The 9441-nt window shown below is 39.9% G+C and overlaps 1 pseudogene; it reads right to left on the bottom strand.

The window, feature by feature from the left end:
• Nucleotides 1-8326: 8326 nt before the first annotated feature.
• LOC119540858 lies at nt 8327-9204 on the bottom strand (annotated as a pseudogene).
• Between the last annotated feature and the right edge of the window lie 237 nt (nt 9205-9441).

The raw sequence follows: 9441 nt of genomic DNA, 5'->3' as shown, positions 1-9441 counted from the left end.
TGGCTTAAGCCACAGAAATTCCTCTTCAGATGAATTACAAGGGGAAATGAAGATATAATGCCAGAGAAAAGCAATCACTCCCCGGGTTGACTTCAGCTGTGCATCCAGTTCAGCTCGGAGGACAGAGCTTCAATTGTTACCGCAGATGAAACTGAAGGGCCAGGCCAACCACAGCACTCTGATTTATAGCACCATAAGTTGTAAAGAGATCCAAGGCCCCACATCACCATGAGACCTTATGTAATCTCGTGTGAATTATGGGTTAGAGTACAGATACACTTTGCCCCTAAAAGGCTGCCTGAAGCACATTATGCCACATGTCAGAAGCCAACATCAGGATCACTGAACTGCATAAAGGATTTGATACTGATGCTGTCAGAGAATAAAAATATTAATTCTGACTCTACTTAGGAAACTAGATTGGAAGACCTCATAATTTTGCCATTTCCAAACATTTCCAGATGTGAACCTCCCATGTGCAAATGCAGTATCAGGGATCCATCCATCCCAAACCATGGAACCACCTATTTCCTCCCTAACCAAATCATTGGCAAGAGAACAAGATTATTCTTAACCAGTTAGCTCCACTCCCTAGAGCTGAGGATAAAATTAGTTCTCCCCGAGGCACATGGTTGCATGTGGGGAGGTGCATACCTGAATGAATTAAAAGTCCTATTAAGAGGAAAGAAGCAGGAAATGAATCCTGAGGAGAAAATCAGCAGTATCATCTATAGTCCAAGCCTTTTAATTCCCAATACCTGTACATGCTCCTCTTGCCATGCATTAAAATGTTTATGCCTATATGAGATAAATTCACTCACTCCAACTCCAAATCTAGGATCCCTGTGTGATATACAGTCATCTCTATCAAGTAGCTCCTTATGTTCAAACAATGTACAGAGAAAAACTAAGAGAACTGAAATTTTAAAAATAGCATTTGAATCCCCCAGCAATGCAAGAAACAACTCCTGGAGAAGAGCCTGGACCCAACACTGTGAGATTGAAAGGATCTTCTTGACCAAAAGGAGTAAGAGAGATGAAACAAAATGGGGTTCCATCATCTGGGAGGTTTCAAACGGAGTCAAGAGATCACTCTGGAAGGTATTCTTATGTGATATATAGATATCACTTTTTAGTTTTTGTTGTGTTGGAATGGCTAGAGGGAAATACCTGTAGCTGTCAAACTGCAACCCAGTGACCTTGATTCTTGAAGATGACTGTATAACTGTGTAGCATGCATGGTGTGACTCTGTGATTGTGAAGACCTTGTGGCTCGCACTCCCTTTGTCCAGTGTATGGATGGATGAGTGGGAAAATGGGGACAAAAGTTAGATGAAGAACAGGGTGGGATGGAGGGGATGGAAAGATTTAGGTGTTGTTTTTTGCTTTTATTTTTATTTTGGAGTAAGGAATTGGTTCAAAAATTGATTCTGGTGATGAATGGACAAATGTATGATGGTGCTGTGAATAACTGATTGTACACTGTGGATGACTATAGGGTGTGTGAATATATCTCAAACTGTATATTTAAAAAAAGATGAATGAACAGTGGGGAGGATGAGAGGAATGGGATGTTTTGGATGTTCTTTTTAATTTTAATCCTTATTTTGTTTTTTGGATGATGAAGATGTCTTGGGTTTGATTGTGGCATTGAATGCACAACTGTATGGCAATGCCATGAGTAAATGATTGTGCACTTTGGATCGTTGTATGCTATGTGATTATATCTCAATAAAATTGCATTTAAAAATTTTTAAAATAGCATTTGAACATGGGGTAAAAGTACCATTTGGGTGTGATATAGTAAGTCGTAATAGGTAGGTCATAATAATTTCATAAACATGAAAAAACATTTCATAATTTCTGTTGAAATTTGAAAAGCTAGATAAATTACAGTGATCATATGTTTAAAGACATTGGAGAGTTTTAGAAGCAGCAAGGACTTAAAAACTAAATTCCAAAAAGCAAAGAAGCCCTTTCTAGGTGAGCCAATGATTTCTTTCCTGGAAGCATCAGCCAGCTCCAGGCACAGGCTGAGGGTCAAACATGTGAAAGAGAAACCGTGGGACTGGGGTAAAAAGAAACCATCAGCGCTTTGAGCAGTTGCATGGACTGGCCCAATAGTGCATGGGAAATGAGAGGAGGCCCAAATGCAAGGTTGGCTTTCCTACTAATCATTAGCTGTGTGCTGGAATTTTCTATATTTAAGAATATGTAATCCGCAAATAGACATACTTTCACTTCTTCCTTTCCAACATGAATCCCTTTTATTTCTTTTTCCTTCCTAATTGCCCTGGATAGAACCTCCAGTATAATCTTGAATACAAATGGCAAGAGAGGACATCTTTGGCCTGTTCCCAATTTTAGAGCGAAAGCATCCAGTCTTTTGCCATTAAGTATGATGTTAGCTATAGGTTTTGTAGATGCATTTCATCAGGTTGAGGAGTGTTCTAGTCTGCTAATGCCGCCTGGATACAAAATACCAGAAATGGATCAGCTTCTATGAAGGGGGTTTATTTGGTTACACAGTTACAGTCTTAAGGCCATAAAGTGTCCAAGGTAAGGCATCAACAATCAGGTACCTTCACTGGAGGATGGCCAATGGCGTCCAGAAAACCTCTGTTAGTTGGGAAGGCACATGGCTGGTGTCTGCTCCAGAGTTCTAGTTTCAAAATGGCTTTCTCCCAGGATGTTCCTCTTCAGCTGCTCTTCAAAATGTCACTCTCAGTTGTTCTTGCGGTATCTGTCGTCTCCTAGGTTCTCTGTAGCAAAAGTCTGCTTTCAACAGCTGTCTTTAAACTCTCTCATTGGCAGCTCCTCTTTCAGCTCCTGTGCATTCTTCAGTGTCCCTCTTGGCTCTAGCAAGCTTGCTCCTTCTGTTTGAGCTTATATAGTGCTTCAGTAAACTAATCAAGGCCCATTCTGAATGGGCAGGGCCACACCTTCATGGAAATTATCCAATCAGAGTTACCACCTACAGTTGGGTGGGTCACATCTCCATGGAAACACTCAAAGATTACAATCTAATCAACACTAATACGTCTGGTCTGTCCACCATTATTGCATCAAAGATAATGGCATTTTGGGGAACACAATACATTCAAACTGGCACAAGGAGGTTCCCTTCTATTCTTAGTTTGTAGAGTGTTTTTATCATAAAGGGCTGTTGGATTTTGACAAATGCCTTTTCTGCATCTATTGAAATGATCATGTGTTTTTTGTCCTTCATTCCATTGATAGGGTGTATTTCATTAATAGATTTTTGGATATTAAACCAAGATTGCATTCCTGAGGAAAATCCCACTTTTCATGGTGTATAACCCTTTTATATGTTTCTGGATTTGGTTTGCTAGTATTTTGTTGAGAATTTTTCATCTACATTCATAAGAGATACTGGATTGCAGTTTTGTTTTTTTGTGAAGTCTTTGTCTGGTTTTCCTGTCAGGATAATACCAACCTGATAGGATGAGTTGCAAAGTGTTCCCTCTATTTCTTTCAAGAATTTGTTAAGAATTCATATTCTGCTTTAAATATTTGGTATCGAATTTACCAGTGAAGCCATCCAGGCCTGGGATTTTGTCCTCTCTTTCCTTCCTGATTTTAGTAATTTGCATCTTCTCTCTTTTTCTTGTTCGGTCTGATTAAAAGTTTGTCAATTTTGTTGATCTTTGCAAAGAAAGAACTTTAAGTTTTGTTGATTTTCCCTATCGTTTTTCTCTTCTCTATTTCATTAATTTCCTCCCTAATTTTATTCTTTCCTTCTTTCTGATAATTTTATGTTTAGTTTGCTCTTCTTTTTCCAGTGTCTTAAGGTGGAAGTTATGTTGCCTATTTGAACTCTTCTTTTTAATGTAGACATTTACAACTTGTAACTTTCCTTAAACACTGATTTAGTTGCACAGTTGCAGCCCATAAGTTTCAGTAATGTTGTATCTTTGGTTTCATTCATCTCTAATTCCCTTGACCTATGGAGATTTATAGTTGGCCTATGGCTACTTAGGAGTATGTTGTCTACTTTCCACATATTTGTGAATTGCCCCAACCTTCTTCTGTAATTGATTTCTAACATCATGTCATTGTAGTCAGAGAACATAATTTGTATGATTTCAATCCCTCTAAATTTATTCATACTTGTTTTATGGCCCAACATATTTCTATCCCGAAGATGTTCACTTGAGAAAAATGTGTATTCTGCTGTTGTTGGGTGGAGTATTCTGTAGATCTCTGTTAGGTCTAGCTGGTTTATAGCATTGTTCAAATCTTCTGTTTCCTTTTTGATCTTCTGCCTAGTTACTCTATCCATTATTGAAAGCAGGACATTGAAGTCTTCAACTATTATTGTTGAATTGTCTATTTATCCCATCAATTCTGTCAGTTTTTGCTTCATGCATTTTGGAGCTCTTTAATTAGGTGCATCTCATATATGTTTATAATTATTGTATCTTGCTGATGGATTGACCTTTTATCAATATAAAATGTCCTTCTTTAGTAATATATTTTTAAAGTCTATTTTGTCTGATATTAGTATAGCCACTCTTGCTGTCTTATGGTTGCTGTTTGCATGGTATGTATTTTTCCATCCTTTTACTTTTATCCTATTTGTATCTTTGAATCTAAAGGATGTCTCCTGTACTCAGTATATACAGGCAGTTTATACAGTCTAACAATCTCTGCCTTTTAAATTGGATTGTTTATTCACATTTAACGTGATTATTAGAATAGTTGGATTTACATCTGCTCTCTTACTTTCTGTTTTCTATTTATTTCATGTATTTTTGTTTCCTCTCTTCCTCCTTTACTGCTTTCTTTTGCATTAAGTAAATATTTTCCAGAGTAGCATTTTATTTCCTTTAGTGATTTTTTCATTGCTTTTGTTTGTTTGTTTGTTTGTTTTGAGTTAGTTTCTTAGCAGTTTCTCTAGGGCTTAACATATAGATCTTAACTTATCAGAATATACTTTAGATTTATGCTAACTTAATTCCAGTGGGCTCAGAGAAGAAAATAAGCAAGTTTATATTTATAGAGTTTCTTATATTAAACTTCTCTTTTACATTTCTGGTTCTCTTCATTTGTTCTTGTGGATTCCAGTTACTATCTGGTGTCATTTCCTTACCCTAATACTGCCTTGCTCCCACTCACATCCTTTGTACTGTTTTTGTCAAGTATGTTACATTTCTACATGTTATAGGATCACCAATACAATTATATATATATATAATTTTATACAATTTCCTTTTAAATCCATAAAATAAATTGCATTTCCACTGTCTTTTATCATTAAATAATTATCTTTATCAGTGTTTTTTGCTTTTCCATGTGAATTCAAATTTTCATATGGAGTCAATTACTCCCAGACTGAAGAACTTCCCTTAGTATTTCTTGTGAAGTGGATCTGCTAGAAATGAAATCTCTAAGTTTTTATTAATCTGGGAATATTTTTATTTTTCCTTCTCTTTTGAAAGACAGCTTTGTTAGATATAAGATTCTTGGTTGACTTTTGTTCTCTCAGCACTTTGAATATGTCACCTGACTGCTTCTGTCCTCCATTTTTTCTGATGAGGAGTCAGTTTATTCTTTTGGTGTTCAACATTTTTAATAGAATGTTTCTGGTGTGGATATTTTTGCATGTACCCTACATGTTAGGCTTTTGGAGTACATAAATTAATGTTTTTCATTAAATTTGGGGGGTTTTCAGCCATTATTTCATTGAATATTTTCCCAGTTCCTTTATCTCCTGGCACTCCCATTACACATATGTTTGTGTGCTTTATGGTGTTCCACATTTCTCTGAAGCTCTGTTTATTTTTCTTCATATTTTGCCTCTCTGTTCTTCAGATTGCATAACCTATATCAATCTATCTTTAAGTTTGCTGATTCTTCTTTCTGCCAGTTCAAATCTACTGTTGAACTCCTGTAGTGAATTTTTCATTTCAGTTATTACATTTGTGAATTCCGAATTTATCATATAGATATTTTTAACCACTTCAATATTTTACTGATAAACAGGATATACATATTAAATGCCTCATATTGAAGCTCAACACACATGTCCAACCCAAATAACAGCTGTGCAAATGAATATGCAAAACAAACTCTGGAGGCGCGTGTCTCCTGGCTCATCCACAATATGTGTTTGTTCCTCGGGCTGTGACATGGTTCATGCTCTCCTAGCTCACACAGTTCTAAAGTGACTGATTCCATTTTCAAATGTCACATGGTCTTGTTCACTTGGCTACTGATGGTTTATCAAGTAGGTTCCTTTGCAATTTTGCATTAACAGTGGTATAAGCCCTGATGAGTTTAGGGTACAGATTAATTTTTAAAAAAAGTTCACAGATAAACAGGAAGGCATAATGACTGGGAGGGAAACACTAGCTTTTCTTAGTGTGAGAGGTGAAATGAAATGAAGACCTTTAGAATCTGTTTTGGATTGTTTCTTGACGCATCTGGCAAAAAATATACAAACCAGGCAAGATTAAGGCAAGTCCCCAAAGACAGGAGCTGTTTACTTTCTGGCATAATTTTAAGCTCTGCACCAAGATTCATTCCTGTTTTATCACCTGGGGCATGGGTAGAGAAACAGACAGAAATGAAATCCAAAAATCAAGCCAGCTGTTGCCTTTCAGAATATTCCTCTCTGCTTCAGTGTTTTCATAAACTGTTTCCCACTGTCACCTGTCATCGAGGCGTGAAGACTCAGCTCCACTACAGGGCTTGCTGTCCACAGTCCCCACAACATCTCAGTGACCCCAAAAGGCAAACACCTAGTTTTCTCTTGTGTGTCCCTGCTGGGTGTGCTGCAGTGAGATTCCGGATTCTGTCTGCACTTACACACTTGGCTGGAACAACAACAAATTAGTGTCAAGGTCCTTGCGCACCAAGATTTAAAAATGAAATTAAAACAGGAGGGCAACAGAGGACCATGTGGGAATCAGTTCTTTGGATCAAGATGTTCTCCAGTATGCAATATATTCATGTAAACCCCACTGGAGGAGGATTCTGTAGTGGCTCTCTCTTCATCCCTGAAACTTTGGTTTCTAAAAAACGGCTTGTTTGCTGTACACAGCCATTAAATGTTCTATCATCTGTATTAGTTTGGGTTCTCTTGGCAAACAGAATCAATGAGAGATGTCTCTGATTATCAAATTGTAAAAGTGACTCACGCAACTTTGGGTATGCACGAGTCCAAATTCTGCAGAGCTGTCAACAAACTGTCAACTCCAAGGAAGATGTCCGATGAACTCCTCGGGAAACGAACCGGCAACTTCAACAAACTCCTCAGGAAATGAACTGGGATTTTCGACGAACATGCTCGATGAACTCCTCAGGAAACGAACTGGCAACTTCGACGAGCTCACCAGGAAATCCTTCACTGGGCAGCTGAAGAAGAAGTGAAGGTTCTCTAACTGTCCGGTTTATAAGCCTTCAACTGATCACCCAGACCAAATCCAGCCAATTGCATTCTCTCATTGTGGAAGGAACACCCCTGATGAGTCATCAGTCAGCTGCAGTCAATTGACTGATGAGCCAACAAACTAGCCCATTGGTTTATTAACCAGCCTCAAATATCCTCACAGCAACCATCAGGCCAGTGCCCGCCCAACCAGACAGCCGGGTCACCTAGCCAAGTTGACACATGAACCCAACCATCACAATCATCTAAACAACATGCCAATTTAAAAACACACGTGCATGCACATGAGATTTGCTGAAAGGGTCAAGGGACACCCCTCTGGAGGCACTGGGGAGTGTACCTGGAACCCGCTGTGCTGTTCAGTACCCAGATCTTTTGCAACTACAGTGCAAAATAAGTATAAGAGCTAATCAAGACAAAAATGTACTTCTAAGTAAACACCCCTTTGGCAATCAAGGGGAGCACTACAGAGTCACAGATAAACAGGAACTCCCTGAAACACTAGTCTAAGAATTCTTGTTCACAAATTGATTTTTTTCTTCATGATTGAAAAATGCAGCTTAGCACACAGGATTTTAATAACCCATGTGATATCCCAAATATCTTCTTATAAAATGCAAAATATTCTTAGCAAAAATCCTAACTGTGCAGGAAGATAATGGCATTTGGCTTCTTTGTGTGGCCACACACCTTTTGTTGGTTGTCCAAGTGAAAACTGATTAGAGCATCATCCAGTTATTATTTTGGAAAATCTACCATCTATGACTCCAAATAGATAAATTTCTACTTGCTGCAAGAAATTGGTTTGAGTAGGTTCAGTTTTCCCTATTGGCCACAGATGAGCCATTGATATCCTTTCAGATCCCAAATAAATAAAGTTTGTCAGAAAGTTCCAACACGATGAGAGGAGCCTCAAATGGAGAACTCCCGGCCTCCTTTCTGAGTTGGGGTTGCAGACACCATCCCTTCCCAGCACAGCCTCCACTCCCACATTGGCTTCTCGCTTTTCAGTCTCTCAATCTCAGTTTCATCGTTGCTTATTGAGTGGATTTGGGTGCCAAACATAACTGCAGTGAAAGTGAGAAACAGAAGACCCCCAAGGCACAGGAAGATCAATAGGATTACAGATATTGGTGGTGAAAAATCACTGCATTCAGTCCACTGCCCCAGGACACAGTAAATAAACTGAAAGCCCCAGAGAATTAGAGCATAGACTGAAGACACAGCTATGTACATACTAAAGAGCATACAAAAACACCTCTGATTCTTTTCTCCCACATAATTGTTCACCCATGGGCAGTAATAATCCATCTTCTGAATACATCTTTTGCAAATACTGCAGTGGTGAGCAAATACTGCAAGCTTGGGCTTGATGCAGCACCACTTTGGGCACTTGCAGATCACTTTGCCGGGTTTCAGCTGCAGAACCTCCAGGTATTCTTTGGTAGCATTTCCTTTGAGTACTGCCCAGGGTCAGTGAGCATCCTTCTCGGGTGAGAAGACAAGAGCGAGGACAGCCAAGCAGTTAAAAGTGACTCCGCTGCTACAGAATGCCAAAAGTCTTTGGAAGACAGCATCATGACACGGGTCACCACGAAGTCTGCAGAGAGAACCAGCAGCCACGTCACCACAGCGCAGATGGTGCCGCAGCCCTCCCGGAGCAACCAGACCCTGTCGGCCGCGTAGTTGTCACCGTCAGCCGGGGGCGGGTGGTGGTGGACGTCCGGGAGCCTGCGTCCCGATGACTGCGTGATTCCCACAGCTCGCCCCCACAGGTCATTTCTAAACATTCCTTGAGCATTGTGCACCGTTTCGTCAGGATCTTAAGGCGCACGCTGTCCTACGTAAAAGTCGAGGCGCAGGTGGGGTCGCTGCGGCTCCTCCTGTCGGCGGCGGCGGCCACAGAGGCGAGCGAGCCGGGGATGCGCCCCGCAGCTGCGCTCATGGCGGACCCGGCGGCCCCGCTGCTCGGCTCCATCTCGCCAGGCGGGTCCGAGCGGATGCCGGAACCCAGACCTCTGCCCCAT

Source organism: Choloepus didactylus, chromosome 7, assembly GCF_015220235.1.
Source record: "Choloepus didactylus isolate mChoDid1 chromosome 7, mChoDid1.pri, whole genome shotgun sequence".
Lineage (NCBI taxonomy): Eukaryota > Metazoa > Chordata > Mammalia > Pilosa > Megalonychidae > Choloepus > Choloepus didactylus.
The sequence above is the reverse complement of the archived record's forward strand: the minus strand, read 5'-3'. Positions and strand labels throughout refer to the sequence as shown.